The sequence below is a fragment of the Corvus kubaryi genome, unplaced genomic scaffold, assembly GCF_017639235.1.
Source record: "Corvus kubaryi isolate FWS band 111438036 unplaced genomic scaffold, C.kubaryi_AGA036_p1.0 split3-37296, whole genome shotgun sequence".
Lineage (NCBI taxonomy): Eukaryota > Metazoa > Chordata > Aves > Passeriformes > Corvidae > Corvus > Corvus kubaryi.
The window spans coordinates 514,991-520,990 of record NW_024582086.1 but is presented as its reverse complement, the minus strand read 5'-3'; the positions used below and the strand labels follow the sequence as shown (position 1 = coordinate 520,990).

At 42.5% G+C, this 6,000-nt stretch overlaps 1 long non-coding RNA gene across 1 annotated transcript in view; it reads left to right on the top strand.

Moving 5' to 3' along the window:
* Nucleotides 1-83: 83 nt before the first annotated feature.
* The window catches only part of LOC121658411, a 51,926-nt gene continuing 46,009 nt past the window's right edge, over nt 84-6,000 (top strand). The window contains exon 1 of the long non-coding RNA XR_006013957.1: nt 84-619. This is a non-coding gene — a long non-coding RNA (uncharacterized LOC121658411). The remainder of the gene's footprint in view (nt 620-6,000) is intronic.

Below are 6,000 nucleotides of genomic sequence, written 5' to 3'. Positions count from 1 at the left end.
GGCCCGGGCGGGGCGGCCCCAGCGCGCGCCCCTGCTCTGAGCGCGGGCGGCCGGCAGGGGGCGGGGCGGACGCTGCGCTCCCGCGCGTGCCCGGGGCCCGGAACTGCGGGAGGGCCTCGCCTGGAGCGGCCCCGGGGCCGCGAACGCGGCCGAGAGACTGCTCCCGGCACAGCGGGCCGGTCGGAGCCGCGTCCAGCCTGGCCTTGAGTGCTTCCACGTGTGGGGCACCCACGCCTTCTTCAGGCAACCTGTGCCAGTGCCTCGCAGTAAAGAGTTTCTTGTTTAGGTCTGGGCTAAACCTGCCTTCTTTCAGCGTAAGGCCATTTTCTCTTGCCTTGTCACTACATGCCCTTGTGAGAAGTGCCTGCAATTTTCTTGTAAGGCCCATCTGAAGGGTGCGGTACGGTCTCCCTGGAGCTTTCTCTTCTCCAGGTTGAACAGCCCCAGCTCTCGTCTCAGTCCGGGAGAGGTGCTCCAGCCCTGGGATTAACCTAGGGGCCCTCCTCTGGACTTGTTCCAGCAGCTCAAGGTCATTCTTGTGTTGGGGGCTCCAGAGGCGGGCAGAGGGGCTTGCGCTACTGTGGAATACAACAGCCCAGGCTGGTCCCTGCCCAACAAGGTGAGATTTAGGTTTCAGGTGTGGTTGCACAGTCCTCTGGTATTCATGTGGGCCTTGCTACCATTACTTAAAAAGCAGTGACTGCAGCACAAAGGAAAGGTGATGTTGACTCAGAAGCACTTCTTAAATGAAGACCTGGTCATACAAATGTTGCTCACTATATCCTAGCGTTGCCGGGTTGTTGGGATTTAAGGAGTAAGACATGTAGACTAGAAAAATGTGTGACTAGTTTTGACAGCTCGTAGATGATATGGCTTAAAGTAACAAGATTGTTTGGTATAAACACATATAAGCAGTTTTCAATAGAAGAGAAATAGGATGTAAAAACTCTATATTGAGAGTATTTTGTAATGTGTGGTGAAGTCAATCTTCTGAAAGTCTCTTCAATTCTCTTTTCTGCCCTCCATTACGTAACACATGTTGGTATCTGCAGATAGGCAGTCATTTTGAGATTACCATGACTGTACACTACATATCACTCTGGGCTTCTGTGTATATTTTACTCTTCAGGTTGTAAACTGTTTGTGATGAGAACCATGCTTTGCTTTATGATTCAACATTTGGTTAACTACCAATTGAGTCTTGAGTATGGACCCTGAAGTTCAACAAATAATGTGTGCCAGTAATTGTAATCATTATTTACAAAACCTTTTCAGTTTTAAATGATAGCTGTTTATTTAAAACATTTAGAAAAGCAACAGCAAAGCACTGCAGAACAGAAATAATCTTAGTTTTACTGTTCTTTTGCTGTGACTGCTAAACAGAAATGAGCAAGTATTTCCTGTATTAAGCCATTTTCCAAGGAGAGATTGACTAGGGCATTGTAGAAGTTCGACATCATGTGTTACTGGACTAGTTTTGCATTTTGCTTGCATGTTCATGAAAGAAATATGTTAATGCCTGTGTATGAGTCACTTATTAATGTTGCTGCTTTATAAATCTATGGATATACCTACCCATAAAACTTTACTTTGAACTGTAGGCCAAGTCCCAAAGAGCACTGAAACTCTTCCATTTTTGTGGAAGTGGACCAGGGCTTTGCACTCCACAGAAACAGTTCAGAGGGTAATGTAGAGTTTGAGCTTTTGATGACCAGTAAGTTAAATGACAGTCATCATTAACAGCACCTTCACTTTGATCCGAGTTCCTCAAGTTTTGCAGTGAATGCTGTGTCATGGGTCTCAATTTTGTTTATTCACCGATTTTAGTTTTGTCATGTGCTTTTATTTGATGCTGGAAAATACATGTATGTATACCTGCACAAGGAGTGATAGTCTGTATTCTTAAAAAAATCAAATGGCATATTAGAAGGGTATTTACTGAGTTTCAGATTCCTTGGACAATGTTTAAACACCAGTTTGATGTTCATAGGTTAAAGGCAATGACAAAAAGCAGGGATTGGGGAAAGAGGATAAATCAATACAGACAAACTTTTGTTCCATGATAGGGTCACACTCGAAAGTGTGAAGGGGGAGGGTGAAAATGGAGTAGTAACTGAAGAAGTTGAGACTAGTTGTGCAGTTTTCAGTGATTTTTTGCTCACTGAATGGCTGTGAAGGACAAAGTATTTTAAACAGCAACAATACAGTAGTGATAAATATTATTCTATTCCTTTTGATCAAAGTCCTGTGTTTACTTAATGGTGTCAGGTCTCTGTAGATAAGAGAAAGTGACAGTGCTTGTGGACTATCAGCTGGCATTAATTTTGAACCTTGTCCAACCTGCTCAGGAAAATGGCTCTAGAAAAACACCTCACAAAGAAAATAAAAACTCTTTGTGCCTACCGTTCCCCTTATAACTGAATCCATATTTTTGAAGTGAAAAGAATTCAAGCAACCCTGCTTCTTGTGGTGAATATTAAGGGGAATATTCTCTGTGGGCTTTAGGGGAAGATATACCAAAAGACCCAAACTGAGTTTAGTTAAATATTCTGGTGCTTTTTTTTTACTCTTAAGTTACAGAGTAATAGAATGGTTTGGGTTGGGAAGGTTCTTAAAAGGTCATCTAATCCAAATCCCTGAAATATGCAGGGACAACTTCATCCATGTTAGGCTGCTCAGAGCCCTGTCCAACCTGACCTTGAATGATTGCAGGCATGAGGCATCCACCAGCTCTCCAGGTAGCCTGTTTCAGTGTGTCACCACTATTATCATAAAAAAATTTCTTTCCTATATCTGGTCTGAATCTACCCTCTTGCAGTTTAAAACTATTACCCTTTGTCCTATCACTGTAGACCCTACTGAAAAGTTTGTCCCCATCTTTCTTTACACCCTTGTTAAGTATTGGGAGGCTCCCTGGAGCCTTCTTTGCCGGGCTGAACAGCCTCACCTCTCTCAGCCTTTCCTCACAGGAGATGTGATTCAGTCCTCTCATCATTGTCGTGGCCCTCCTCTGGGTCCATACCAAAAGGACCATATTGGTCTTGTGCTCAGGACCCCAGAGGTGGATGCAGTATTCCAGGTGGGGTCTCACCAGAGTGGAGTAAACGGGCAGAATCACTGCCCTTGGCCTACTGGCCACATTTCTTTTGAAACAGGGTATGTTTGGCTTTCTGGGCTGCGAGAAGACATTGCTGGCTGATCTCCAGTTTTCCATTCACCAGTATCCCCAAGTCCTTCTTGGCAGGACTGCTCTTAATACCTTCATGCCCCACCCTTTATTGATACTGAGAGTTGCTGTGACCCAGGGGCAGGACCTTGCACTTGGCCTTGTTGAACCTTATGAGATGTTCAACATGGGGAGTGAACCTATGGGCTCACTCCTTCAGTTTGTGCAGCTCCCCCTGGATGGCATCCCAATCCCATCCCTTGGGTGTGTCAAACACATCCGTTGGCTCTTCATGTCATCTCCAAATTTGAGGCTGCACTCAGTTCCCCTGTCTGTGTCACTGATGAAGATATCAAACAATACTGATACCAATACAGTCCCCTGAGGGACACCATTCATCATGGCTCTCCATCCAGACACTGAGCTGTTGAACACTACTCTCTGAATGCAGCCATCCAGGCAATTCCTTACTCACCTGATAGTCCACCCATAAAATATTCTCTCCAACTTAGAGAGACAGATGTTGTAGAGGAATGTGTCAAAGCCTTTACAGAAGGACAGATAAATGACATCTGTAGCCCTTCCCCTGTCCACTGATGGAATCGCTTCATCACAGAAAGGCCACTGCATTGGTCAAGCAGAACTTGCCCTTGGTGCAGCCATGCTGGCTGTCCCAAATAACCTCCCTGTTATAGTTCAGTAGCTCAGTAGTCCCCAGGTTCATCCTTTCTATAAATAGCATCTCCCTGGAATACCATCCCAGCCTTTGAGAAATAGCACAAAAGGTAAGGAAATGTCCCATCAAATCTCTTTTCCACTGCATACATTACCCTGAAGTGTGTGTAAATATACTTCATATGGATTTTCCTGAAATGAAGTAGGTAATTTTGCTCTGATGCCACCAGTGCAGTATGGTTTTTAGGCTTGAACTTGACTCTAAGTTGAAGCTCTGAAAAGCCCTCAGGATTTTGAGATAGATGTTTTGTGTACTCCTGAAGGTAGAAAAAATTCTGTGTACATGTGAAGCAGTCTCATTCAAGGGAAAGCAAGCAACAAATTTAAAAATGCAATATAGGAAGCATTAGCTTTTAAACTGGGGATGTAAGTGCCTTCAAAATAGCACAGTTCAGTGATGTCATCTTTCCAGTTGCAAGGCCCAACTGAGCTGGTTTAATGTGCTTATTTAGTTGTCAGTGTTTTTCAGAATCAAAGTGTATGTTAGCAAACAGAAAGTTTCTAGCTGACAGGTTCTGAATTTTCCAAGCGGAAGTAAGGATTAACTAGTAAATACATTTTCTTTGTGGCTCAGCCTGAAGAATAGCCTGGAAGACCCTTACTGGGAAAGAATATCAAGTCTCATTAAGTTGCATCTTGCATCAAGATTTCTGTGATGGCATGTAAAAGGCTAGCATGACTTATATCACTGGCATTACATTTCAGTGGACAGAACAGAGCAAATTATTAGTCTTGGGACCTCTTGAAAATGAATGTGATGAAAGAGCTGCAGAGGAACAAAAAGTAATAAATTAAAATCAGGGAAAGGAACAGTGCAGATAGGAGAATAATGCAACAGGAGAAGAAAGAGAAATTGTGATAACATGTAAGGGAGAGGTTTCCTGACTGACCAAGAGTGAAAGAGACAATGTGATAGTTAATAAATGATAACTACTAAACATGCTTACAATACAAGGTGTTACTCTGCCTTGCTTTTTCTGCTGACATAACAGGGAGTTTCAGTTTAGGTTGAGAAACTTAGGCATCTATGCTTACTCTCTAGCCCATGGATGACCAATAAAAATAAGGCATGGGCTTCTATCAGGAATTAGATTTGCCATGAGTAGAGAAATGGCGAAACATGGAGTGTATCAGTAGTTTGCTAACAGTCCTGGAAATAAAGTAGGAAAGTGCCGGTCTATCTGTGGGTCCTTCTTGAGGCTGAGGGAATAAATGTCCTTGGAGAAAGTATCTATGGTCTGATGTATCAAGATGAAAAGAGCACTTTTTTCCAATGGAAAAACTTGGCAAACTGTCCCGTTCCAGCTTATTTTACCTCCCAAGTTTAGTTTTCAGTGGAACAGAAGTAAACTTCAGTTTAAAGAAAAAAATTCTCTTTAGAGACAATAAGACAGCACAGACAGTACTGTCGTACTGAGGGAAAATCTATAACAACATAATAGATGTAGTTCTCACAGCCTTGCTGCTGCTTTTAATTCATAAATGTTTTATGCAATTGAGAGGAAATTTAGTCAGCATTGCTAAAATAATTCTATTGATAGATCTTTTAATGTCACCTGTCACACCTTTGTAAATTACCCTGTGTAGAAGACACAGCACATTTATTCTCAGCAGTCTTCACATTGAATTCAAGAGTAAAGAGAGGGCCCTTATTCTTATCCCTCTTCACCAATGCTTTTGAAATGCTACAGGAACATTATAAAAGGCAAAGGCACTTGGATTGTATTTACAGTACTGTCAGCCTGGAGTAAATGAGATTAGAAGTACTCTCTGTAACTAGAGATTGTGTTGAGTAGAATATTGGGAAGAGGAAGTGGGTCTGGAAGCTAATTTACTAACATTCTTGCCAGCCTGCTTTAGGCATTGTGTTTAAGGTGTCATTCTTCCTCCACTATTTTTAGTGTTGAGAACAGCTTTATTAGAAGTTGCCTTTTCATCCTTGAAAAAAGTGATGTTTTGGGAATTTTGCAAGCATTTTGAGAATGGGATATTTGGCTTGGGAAGGTGATTATTGCTTAACTGGATTACTGGATTGCTGATCTTGGCCTAGGAAATACCTGTGGTCTGATGTGCTTCTTTCTTATACTTTTCTTCAATCT